Raw genomic sequence first — 12,788 nt, 5'->3', positions numbered from 1 at the left:
CCAGATAAATCAGAAGAAGAAATAGAGAAAGAAGAATCAGACACCAGTTTTTGGGCTGATAGTGGATTCATGAAGAATTTAATTTAAGAATATGTTCTTGTGAGTTTTAATTCAAGTTATAAACGCTTCCGCAGATTTTTATCGTTTTCAGAGTTACTATTGTAAAGACGATTCCATTTTTATGGTTATGATATAAACTGGTTTCGGTTTATACTATACTACGAGGCTTGTTGTTTAGCAGTTATGTGATTGTTGAATAACGCCGATGTCGACTAACCCCGGTCTCGGGGCGTGACAATTAGGAATCATTGGGTTGTTATTTTGTTACAAAATGCTAGCTTAGGCTAAGGGAGAGGAGCCTTCCTCTTGTACAAAGTTTATCTCTGGGTGTTATCGAAAATACTAATAACAAAATCGTAGAAGTAAACTCGTGTAGACAAAACAGTAACCGGAATAAGTATATTGTTTACAATATGGGTATTATGTAAGGAAAAGTACGTAGAACCAAACCGAGGTATGTAGCAAGTACAATTTCCTTAAAACAGATTTGTCCCTTCCGTTATGTGCTTCGAGGTTTCAACCGGACTTCTGTTTTCCAAGATACAACGGGCAGATCCGCAGTGATGTTGCACAAATCACTATACTGCGAACGAAATAGTACCTGAACTTTATAAGCGGAAAACGCAGGAGCAGAAGTGCAGCAAGCAGGTCAGATGCAGAATGCAGGAACGTGGGAGAAAGTGGATTTTCGGCGTGTCTTCTGGCCTTGATGCATCTCTTATTTATACACGCAGGTAGCATCCATGAAAAAGGCCAAAGGTTGTCATCAATAGGGCAGACGAAGCACCAACAGTCAGACAGATGGAGCACCAACAGTCAGGCTCTTCCGAGGAAAAAAATTGTAAAATGTTGACCCAGCATACGCGGGAGAGAACCTCTTGACCAATCATTCTTATACTTTCATTAATTGTAACACAATATAAGCTCACATATACAACTTTATTTTTTCTATGTGAGACAAACACATCATTCTTTAATTTCCACTAACGTATGGAAAGCCCATTAATACACACAACTCAATATTNCATTTTGTTCATCTGTTTCTATTCTATATAAATTTTGTTTCTGCAAAAACCAATCTTGAATACGGGTTTTAAACAAACTAGCTCCGAGCCCGCCTTCGGTTCCAGTTTCTGACAGTTTCGGTTACCATTTAAGTCAATCCAAGCTGAACTTTATTCATTTAGATTTAAAAGATAAAAAGAATAAAACAATTCAATACATGAGACAATTAAACTAAGTCTTTAAACATTATATCATAAAATAGAGACGGCAAGGATCACGTGGTCGGGTTCACCAACCAGGCAAAAACAGTTGATGTTATTAGACAAATGTAAGCCGACAAGTTTCCGAATTTCCACAGTAAACTCGTGGCCAATTCCTCGGGGGAGCTGAACTGGACATGGCTCTGAGTGAGTGGCCTGCATGGATGGAGACCTCACTGCCTTTCGTAGCCATGGTTTCTGCAGTTTTTGCTTTGGCCACTAATATGATAATATGCAAAACGGCCATGTCCCAAGGCACAAGCTTTTACAGTTTGACTGTATATTCCAATGGTTTGGCCACTCTTGTTCTTTTCCCTACAGCCTTTCTTTACCACAGGTAACTTTTTCTCTGTGGTAAACTAATGGGTACCTCTGATTTTGAAGGAAAAATGAGTTTTAGGTGTTGGATTTTGATTATTCGTAGGTCAAAGTTCCCACCTTTATCTTTTCCTGTTCTCTGGAAGATTTTCTTGCTTGCTATGCTCGGGTAAGTCGATCATTTGCTGAATGAAGACACGATGGTTAGATTAGCATGTGCTTTATTTTTCAAAACACGGGTATGGAAGCCTATTAATTTTACAGAGGTATTTTATTTTTTAACCTCGGTCAACTCTTTTTTTAAGAAAACTAGTTTTTTCACCCGTGCGATGCACGATCAATTATTTTTTCTAATTAATGATTAAAATTAGTAAGTATGATAATATGTTTTACTTTCTCCATGATGTGACTGTTTATCAAACTGAAATGTCTATTGTTTTCATATACATATAGATCTTAACAATGAAACACCAGATAAAAGAGCTATTTTGGTATTTCGCTGAAAAATAATATCACAATTGTATTAGACAATGAATGACATAATGTGTTTATCAATTATATCATATACACATATAAATTTATGTACTATGTACAAAACAGTAATTGTAATAAAAATAATGGGGTTTTAATTTCAATAAGGGGTCATATTCTAATTTGAAAGTTCATCGAATTGACATGATACAATAACATATTCGTTATAAATTGGTACAATAACATATAAATTATATATTAATTATTAAACATTTAATATGTTAAACGGATACTTACATTATACATAATTTTCTCATTCAGAAAATTCATTTTAGGGGATTTTACTAACTTGACACGAGATGTTAGTTTATATAATTAAATATTAAAATTGTAAAGAATGCACATTTGAAAAAATAAAAAAAATTAACATACTAATAAAATAAATGGATGATAGATCATACAATTAGAAAACAAAATAAATTACAAATTTTGAAAAACTTCCTTAAAAACAACATTTGTCGTTGGTTTTTTCGGGTTGCTATCACTATCACATATCAAAATTTTTAGACCTTTAGGCTTCATAACTCTGGGTACAGTAACGTACAACTGACCATGACTAAACACAGGGTTCTTCAAAAAAAGTCCTACATGAGACAATGATTGCCCCTTACTTTTGTTTATTGTCATTGTGTATGTACAACCAAAGGATACTGTCTTCGTTGAAATTTAAATGGAAGTCTTGGATCAGAAGGCGTCAATGACATTCTTGGAATAAGCACTTTATGACCTGCATTACTTTTATAGGGGTATGGAAGCCTATTAATTTTATAGGGGTATTTTATTTTTTAACCTCGGTCAACTTTTTTTTTTAAGAAAATGATCTCCTCAGGAGTGTAGGTCATTTTCTTAAAAAAAAAGTTAGACCGAGGTTTAAAAATAAAATACCCCCAAAAAATATCCCTCTTAAATTATAAAACTCTTCCATTTTTCGTGCATGTACTTCACTCGGTATGGCATGGCAGGAGACTAGTAAATCTCTCGAGTAGTCGGTCATGTCAAGGAAAATATCGTGTGTAAACAAGAATAGTAACGTCGTGGCACCGCGATCACAAGAGGTAGAGGAGTCTCTACCTCTGGTTGATATGGTTTTCTTTGAAGAGTTCGCATTGAACATTGTGTTGTAAACCAGAGGCGGTCCTGGGTGGTCAATATGGGGCCACCGCACAGGGCTCGCAGTTGGATAAGGCCCCAGTTAAAATGGGGTTAGGGGTATATTGGGTTAGATATTTGGGCTTTAGCTAGATTGAGAGTGGATTTCTGGAAAAACTTGATTATGAAATATTGATTGATGACTTTGCTGATAAAAAAGCAAGAAGATCGGTTTTTCACCGTTAATCGTAATAGAATATATTTTCCTTTCTATATGATGTAAATTAAAGATAGTGATTATGAGCAATGTATAATGTAATGTTTTTTTTATTATAGATATTAGTTTATGTAATCAAATAATGAAATTATATTTATATCATCGATTGTAATATTAGTTTTATATACATACAAAGGGCTTCTTTTTTTTTTTTTTTTCACCAAACCCTTCAAAGTCTAAGGCCGACCCTGTTGTAAACCTCAAATTTTATAGTGTAAACGGTATTTTTCCTCAACAAAACACAGTTTCTTACCAAGTTTACCATTTTTCTTTTGTTAGATGTTTGGCAGAAATTGGCAGTTATGCTGGCATAAACTATAGCTCTCCAACACTTGGTACTGCCTTGTTGAATCTTGTACCAGCCTTCACTTTCATCCTTGCCATTATTTTCAGGTCTGAGATATCCTCTGATCTTGGAATTTCATTCTACAACTCGTATGAGTCGCCTAGCACGGCTCACAGATGCGGAGAAAAATTATGAGAAAAATGGCTTCCTGCTCTCTGGCTCTGTGTTTTCGAATCCTAGCACGGCTCACAGACACAAAGCAGACAGCTAGAGCTTAGAGCTTTTGCTTCCACTTCTCTTTGAAAAATTTAAATAGTAAAGCTCACACTGTTGTATCCAAGTGCAAAACTGTTTTTGTAAAAAGGGAAAAACAATACAAAAGATACTCTAATTGTTTTAAGTTCTTTTTTTTGGCCCAAATCAATTGCTTGCGCATACAGACTAGCTAGTATTCGCCAAACATTGACACCAAAGTGATTGGTTTAGGATGGAAGAAGTAGATTGGATGAGTTTAAGCACCACTGCAAAGTTGGTTGGCACTTTTATCTCCATTGCTGGAGCATTTGTCGTGAGTTTCTATAAGGGACCAATGATTCGAGTTCTGGATTACATACGCAACTCTTTCTGTCATCGGAACCAAATTGGGTTATGGGAGGAGTTCTGCTTTCTTTTGCATGTTTCCTTATTGCGTCCTGTTGCATATTACAGGTTGGAATTTACACTATACAAGATTAATGAACGCTAAAATTTGCTCTAAAATAAAAGGCATAGTTAACAATATATTTGTATTGAAAATGTTTCAGGCTTCCATACTGCGGATATACCCAGCGGTGATGTTCATAGTTGCTTTTAACTGTCTTTTCGTAACCATTCAAGCTTCACTAGTCTCTCTTATTGCTCAACGAGATGCAACTTCTTGGAAAATTGAAACGAGTATTGGATTAGCAGCTATTCTTTATTCGGTAAGCGAACGACTTGATTATTATCTCCCTCCTTCTCCCTTCATAGGAACATATCGTTTGTCGTTATATCAAAAACTATGATTTGTAGTAATAATAAAACTAGAATATTTTAATGCGTACAACAGCAAACTAGAAGCTTACAAGTTGATATTTACTTACACTGTCGCTATATTTGATTTTCAGGCAATCATTAATTTATCATTGAGGCTCTATCTGAGTCTGACTGTCTGGTGCATAAAGAAGAGAGGTCCCCTCTTTGTTTCTCTATTCAAGCCTTCAACAATTATCGTAACGGTTTTTATAGGGGTTGTCTTTATGGACGATGTTTTCTACCTCGGAAGGTATATCTAGTCATTATATTGCGAGGTTCAAAATTTTTGCCAGAACGAATCTTGGGTTCGGGTTCAAAAACGTTTAAAAAATCTGTTTGGATGTTCTTGCACAGTTTGGTTGGTGCACTGATATTGACCGCGGGTTTCTACGGTGTGATATGGGGGAAAGCTAAAGAAGGGGACATGNAATAATTTTATTCAGCAAATGTGAAGTGAACTTGTAACTGCTGAGTAAAAGTTCTTGTGATTGGAAGTTTGGTTCATCGTTTTCCTTCCCTCTTTACGAATTCGTTGTGTCTCAAACTAGCTCTGATCCCGGTTTCCGTCGGCTGAAATCCAAGAAAACTGGCTCTCCTAACCACCCAACTCAGTATTCAGGTTGTCCCCTTCATTCTATCGATCTAATCCTATCCCGATTCCCGGGCCTATTTTTTGTGTTTTAACAAGACTCGTGTAGAGAATGGAGGTCGCCAAATTGTGTTAGCTGGATACAAAGTCCTTGGAAAGTTTAAGAATAAATTTTCAATTCTAAAATAAAGTCTTAAAATTGTGACAGTTAAATAATTCAACAAAATTTTCATATGATAAAAATGAACTCATTATCAATTAGTATGTAGCATTTTTAAATAAAATTATAAAAATACATTTGTGTTGCACGTGAAAAACACACGTTAGAGTAATTAGAATTCAAAAGAAATTGGTTAATTCAACAAAATGATAATAACAATAGTATTGTAAATTTTGACAATTCGTGTTAGTTACTCATGTGTAATTAACTTTGAAGATAAACGTATTTGTTTGATTTTTAAAAAAAATTTGGACAACTCAAGTTTTTTATTTTATCGTTTTCATTTGTTATTTGTCTTCTCCTATGAATAAATGCACATATTTTCTCATTTTCTCGATTTATTAAATTTTCTGATCAATCAATGATTAGCATGTAGTTTTATTTTTACTTCTTCTCTTCAGATTATTCTATACTACACAAAGAGTACTTCGCACTTTATGATAAGATCGAATGACCATCAATAATATAGGAACATGAGAAGAAAAACTCCTCATGCAACAACTTAGCCTTTTCTTTCATATACAGTGGGCCACTTTGCTATTGGGTGTTCCTATTTTCCTTGTCAGCTTGGAGACATTTCTAGTAGTTTTTCCAATGTTCAAATAATAATTGAGTATGTCTTTTATGAGACGGTCTCACGAATCTTTATCTGTGAGACGGGTCAACCCTACCTATATTTACAGTAAAAAGTAATACTCTTAGCATAAAAAGTAATATTTTTTCATGGTTGACCCAAATAAGATATCTGTTTCACAAAATACGATCTGTGACACCGTCTCACACAAGTTTTTGCCATAATTAATTTTACAAAATCTAATACTTTTCTTGTTTGGTTGCTTTAAAGCTTTGATACTATATAGTTTGATTTCCATTATATAATAAGAAAGGTATAATATTATTATAAGTGAGAATTCTTATTTTTTTCAAGTAATATGACTTGGAAATTAATTCGGGAGATCCCGAGACAACGCTCATATACTATACTGGAATATTTCCAACAAGTCATTCGACCTAATGAGAAGAAAATAAAGCTTACTATACTGGAATATTTCCATCAAGTCATTCGGAACATACACCATACTATACTTACAGAGATTATCAAGAAATACATACACCCAATCTACTTGAATTTTCTGTTTCTACCCCGATAAATCATATGATAAATCTCAATCCAAATCGCCTAACAGATAATCGCAAAACATTCAAAATACTTTTCACTCTTTATTTCGCAAAAAAAAATTCGTTGAAATCATATTCTTACATGTATGTCATATATCATGCTATAAATAACAAGTATCAAATGATAATTTTTAAATTTGTTTAAATACTTTCGCTCGAACTTTAATTGATGAAATGTATTTGAAGCAAAAATTGTTCCAATTCCTATAAATAATGTCATTCATGCAGTAAATGTTATAATTTGATTTCCTTCGATTTTTTTACTTATCTTGGTCATCCATAATAAATTCAAGCTTTTATCGTTTTGCATTTTTTTCAATGTGTTGAATGATTTTTTTTATTTGATTTAGCTTTACCAATTAATTATTAATTCACGTTAAATGATGATTTAGTGCACATGGATATCAATATCCAGACGTAAGTTTATCTTGAAATCTTGCTTTAAGACGGAAAATATATAAATATGATTACAATTATCCTCTTTTTTTTAAAAAAAAAAAAAATTCACTACATAAACATATGCGACAACCAAACCAAATATTGCTTGATGAATAATTTCATTTTCTTGATCACGTATTTTTGCATCTTTAATTGTGGTTAAATATCGTTGATCATCTAGAAGCCATTGATAGATATTCTTTCCGAAGTATTCTCACTAATGTCATTGTATATAGATATCTTTTACACATACAGTTTTGATATGTTGCTTACTCAATGTGACCATCTCTGTGCTCACCAATAAAGTGACACTCATCTATTGGATATGATGTGTCGGCAAAAGTGGGAGGGGGGACCAGTCAAAGAAAATAAAAAAACATGGGTTGGCAATCAGAAGAAGGAAATTTCGCGGAATTTTTCAGAAGACGCTTTTTATACGCGTCTTCGCACGGTCAAGGGGCTCTATAAATAGAGCTCTCCCCTTCATTCTGAAATCATCCCTTCTTCGAGTTTTCTCTCATCTTATAGCATTCTATAATATTTGTGAGGTGTTTGTTCTCCTGTATTAAGAGAGTGTGTGATCTCTTTGGAAACACAGTGAGTGATTTGTACACCACAAAATATTATAGTGGAAATTCTATTCATCTTGCCCGTGGTTTTTACCCTAATAATTTTTAGGGGTTTTCCACGTAAATCTCGGTGTCCAGTTTATTCTTTATTTTCGTGTTTTCTTATCTCAAATTACCGCAAGTGGGACCAACGAGTGGTATCAGAGCTTTGGTTTAAAATTTCTTAAAATTTCTGAGTATGCTCTGTGGTTGCAGCCTAGACTGATCTTCCACATCAGAAAATATTTTTTTGAGATTTTTTATTTAAGGCGGGATTATTTTGTCCAGTCTACTAAAATTGTTGTAGACATAATGGCGGGCATGTACGAGATAGCAAAGTTCAATGGAAGCAATTTTATGCTGTGGAAAATAAAGATACAAGCAGTTTTAAGAAAGGAGAATTGCTTGGCGGCTATTGAAGATAGACCGGTGGAGATTACGGATGATGGAAAGTGGAATGAGATGAATGACAATGCTGTTGCCAATTTACACTTGGCTATAGCAGACGAAGTATTGTCAAGTATCTCTGAGATAAAAACAGCAAAAGTTATCTGGGATAATCTGACAAAGATGTACGAGGTCAAGTCGCTACACAACATGATTTTCCTAAAGAGAAGGCTTTATACTCTTCGGATGACGGAATCCTCATCGATGACCGACCATATCAACACACTAAATACTCTATTTGCACAACTCGCTTCCATGGGGCATAAAATAGGGTAAAATGAACGTGCGGAGCTTCTACTTCAAAGTCTACCAGATTCATATGATCAACATCATCAACATAACCAACAATAGTCTTATGGGCTTTCTAAGATTCGACGATGTCTTAACTGGTTCTCGGAGAAGAAAGTCGGCGCAAGAATAAGGAAGATAGGTTGGTAACCTCGAAGCAGGCAGAGGCTTTACCGATGATAAGAGGAAGATTTATGGATCGTGACTCTAGTGGGAGCCAAAGACGAGGTAGATCAAAGTTGAGAAGTAAGAAGAAAAATATTTACTGCTTTAAATGTGGCGGTACAGGGCACTTCAAAAAAGAGTGTACGAATATCGAGAAGAGTTCTCAAGGAAATGTGGCCAGTACTACAGGCAGTGGTGAAATATTATTCAGCGAAGCAGCAACTGTTGTAGAAGGCAGGCACAAATTTTGTGACACATGGATTATAGATTCAAGAGCGACGTGGCACATGACGTCTCGGAGAGAATGGTTTGATCATTATGAACCAGTCTCAGGAGGATCTGTATTCATGAGAAATGATCATGTCTTGGAAATCGCTAGGGTCGGTACTATCAAAATTAAAATGTTTGATGGCACCATTCGCACCATACAGGAGGTACGACATGTGAAAGGACTGACGAAAAATCTTTTGTCCTTGGGGCAATTGGATGACATCGGGTGCAAAACTCGTATCGAGAATGAGATCATGAAAATTGTGAAGGGTGCACTTGTGGTTATGAAGGCGGAAACGGTTGCTGCAAATCTGTATATACTTTTGGGAGAAACACACAAAGAGGCAGAACTAGCTGTTGCATCAATTGGTTCATGAGAAGAATTAACAGTGTTGTGGCATAGAAAGCTCGGGCATATGTCAGAACGGGGGTTAAAAATTCTCTCAGAACGGAAGCTGCTGCCAAGACTTACAAAAGAGTCACTACCCTTTTGTGAGCATTGTGTTACCAGTAAACAACATAGATTAAAGTTTGGCACTTCTACTGCCAGGAGCAAAAGCATATTGGAGCTGATTCATTCGGATGTTTGGCAAGCACCGGTTGTATCCCTAGGAGGAGCGAGATATTTTGTCTCGTTTATTGATGATTTATCTAGGAGATGTTGGGTGTATCCAATCAAGAAAAAATCAGATGTTTTTCAGATCTTCAAAGATTTCAAAGCGCGAGTTGAACTTGATTCTGGAAAGAAAATCAAGTGTTTGAGGACTGACAATGGAGGAGAATATACCAGTGACGAATTTGATGCATATTGTCAACATGAGGACATCAAAAGAACGGCTTACACACCTCAACAAAATGGAGTGGCGGAGCGGATGAACGGGACCTTGTTAGACAGAACAAAAGCTATGTTGAGGACTGTGGGCCTAGACAAGTCATTTTGGGTGGAGGCAGTCAAAATCGCTTGTTATATTATCAATCGTTCTCCTTCAGTGGCGATTGATCTGAAGACTCCGATGGAAATGTGGACTGGGAAGCCGACAGATTATTCTCATTTGCATACATTTGGAAGTCCGGTGTACGTGATGAAACTTAAAATTAAAAATTTATTATATGTTAAAACCTATATTTTAAAATTTAAGTTTCATTAAAATTATAAAATTATGTTATTTTAGTATTGTGTGTTTATATTTAAATGTCTTAATAAATATGTTTTATTTTCAGGTTTTCTACGTGTTGGTAAAATAATGATAACTCAAGCTAGAAAATTCAAATGGAGGTGATTCAAATATTTTTGGAATCCTTGAGAAATTATCTACAACTTTTCAGAAGACATGATTGCCTAAAAAGTTGGTTAAGATGATCAAAATGTGAAAATATCAAAAGGAGGACAAATTTACTTTCACCATGACCAGCATATAATAAAAAAACCATAACTATTTCAATATTTAACCAAATGAGGTGAACCAAGTGGCTAAATTCATCTACAGACAATTCCCCACATGTTTGCTGTTTTTAGCTGAGTCAAATTCGGTGATTAAAGTCATAAAACAAAGCATTAAAAGAAGGGGCATGAAATTGAAGTTGGAGGAGACAAAGACTACTATTACAACTACATTGCATTAATAAAATTTTTGACCCTTTCTCTCATTTGGCCTATAATTAGAGGCCTTGTGCTAGCTTGAGAATCATTCTATCTCATTTTAAAATATAGTGTGAGTGTGTATAAAAGTTCTAAGTTCCAATATATTTTTCATTTTCCAAATTATGAGTGATGTTTTTAGTGTTGATCAAAAGTAAGTTCATGGAAAGCTAAATCTATTATGTCAAGGTGAAAAGGATGAATTCTTGGTGAAGTAAGATTGTTTATATTTTGTATATTCTTTCTTTATTTCTTTTCATTTTGCTAATTTCTTTTTATTGTAGGTATAAAAATGAATTATTTGTTGTTATCAATTTACATCAAATGCTTGATACCATTTAAGTGGTTATCTTGATTTGTTGTTTAATTTTGATACAATAAATATTTCATCAATTATTATTGTTATATTATACATATATATATATTTACATAATTATATCATATGTTTCATTTAGACGATAGCGTGGCTCTGCCGGTTGTTCTAAATGAAATATTATGATATCTAACAATCTAACATTTACTTTATCGCAACTAACTTTTACTTTTCGCATCTAACATTTACTTTATCGCAACTAACTTTTACTTTCCGCATCTAACATTTACTTTATTGCAACTAACTTTTACTTTCCGCATCTAACTTTTACTTTATCGCAACTAACTTTTACTTTCCCGCAACTAACTTATTAAATCATATATTTCATTTAGGCAATAGCGTGGCTCTGCCGGTTGTTCTAAATGAAATATAATGATTTAATTTAACATTTATTTTATGCAGTTATATATTTATATAGTTATATATATAATCATAGGTACCATATATAAAATATCGGTGAATTCGGTATTTTCTATAGTGGGAACTATATTATATTAGGTGTGTGTTTAAATATTTTTATTTTCTTGGAACCATTATTTATGGTGGTTTCCTTTGTTTTACTTTTAGTTAAACAATATTGCATAAACCAAGAATAAATCCTCGAGCCTTGACAAAATTTATAATTTGTAAACTTCGTTCTTGCATTTGGTAATCTATAAATTAATAAATTTAAACTTAAAATAACCTCTCTGTGGATCGATCTCGTACTTACGAAATATATTACTTGCAGACAACCTACACTTGGGTGAATTATAATTTAAGTAGTAGCAAGTTTTTGGCGCCGTTGCCGGGGAGGTATAAATTAAGTTTATATTTGTTAATTATGTTTTATTTATAAGTATTGTGTTTTTTTTTTTTATGAGTATTTGGAGTCGAAAAAAAAGTGGTAGACTTATTCGAGTATCTGAAAATAATTTAAACATGGATGATAATTCAAATAATCAAGATAATGATAACAATAATAACAACAATAATAATAATAATCAAGAACATGATCAATTAAGAACACTTAGGCACCATATGAACCCTATTAGAACTAGTGCCCCATCTTGTTTAGTTTTTCCTCCTGATGCATCTAATTTCAACTTTAAACCTCAAATTATTCAACTTTTACCAAATTTTCATGGCTTAGATTCTGAAAATCCATATTTACATCTAAGAGAATTTGAGGAAGTTTGTAACACTTATAATGATCAAAATTGTAGCATGGATATAGTTCGATTAAAGCTTTTCCCTTTTTCTTTAAAAGATAAAGCTAAAACATGGCTACAAAATTTGAGATCAAGTTCAATAAGATCATGGGAAGAAATGCAACAACAATTTCTCAAAAAGTTTTTTCCTTCCCATAGAACAAACTCTTTTAAAAGACAAATTACTACTTTTTCTCAAAAACAAGGAGAAACATTTTATCAATGTTGGGATAGATATAAAGAATTACTTAATACATGCCCACATCATGGTTTTGAAACATGGAGAATAGTTTCTCACTTTTATGAAGGTCTAATACCTAAAGATAGGCAAATGATAGAATTCATGTGTAATGGAACTTTTGAAGATAAAAACCCAAATGAAGCTATGGAGTATTTGGATTCATTAGCAGAAAATGCTCAAAATTGGGATAATATAGGCACAATAGAACCACCAACAACTAAAATCAATAATTCAACAAATGGGGGTGGTATCTATAATCTTA

The 12,788-nt window shown here is 33.7% G+C and overlaps 1 non-coding gene and 1 pseudogene across 1 annotated transcript; one reads left to right on the top strand and one right to left on the bottom strand.

Annotated features, from left to right (window-relative positions):
• The first annotated feature begins 1,369 nt into the window (after window positions 1–1,369).
• On the top strand, window positions 1,370–5,312 carry LOC140974962 (WAT1-related protein At3g28050-like; annotated as a pseudogene).
• Window positions 5,313–12,447: 7,135 nt separating this feature from the next.
• On the bottom strand, window positions 12,448–12,558 carry LOC140975978 (small nucleolar RNA R71). The gene has a single exon (XR_012175114.1). It is a non-coding gene; the product is annotated as a small nucleolar RNA R71 (small nucleolar RNA).
• Between the last annotated feature and the right edge of the window lie 230 nt (window positions 12,559–12,788).

Source organism: Primulina huaijiensis, chromosome 4, assembly GCF_012295235.1.
Source record: "Primulina huaijiensis isolate GDHJ02 chromosome 4, ASM1229523v2, whole genome shotgun sequence".
Lineage (NCBI taxonomy): Eukaryota > Viridiplantae > Streptophyta > Magnoliopsida > Lamiales > Gesneriaceae > Primulina > Primulina huaijiensis.
This window is presented reverse-complemented; position numbering and strand designations above follow the sequence as displayed.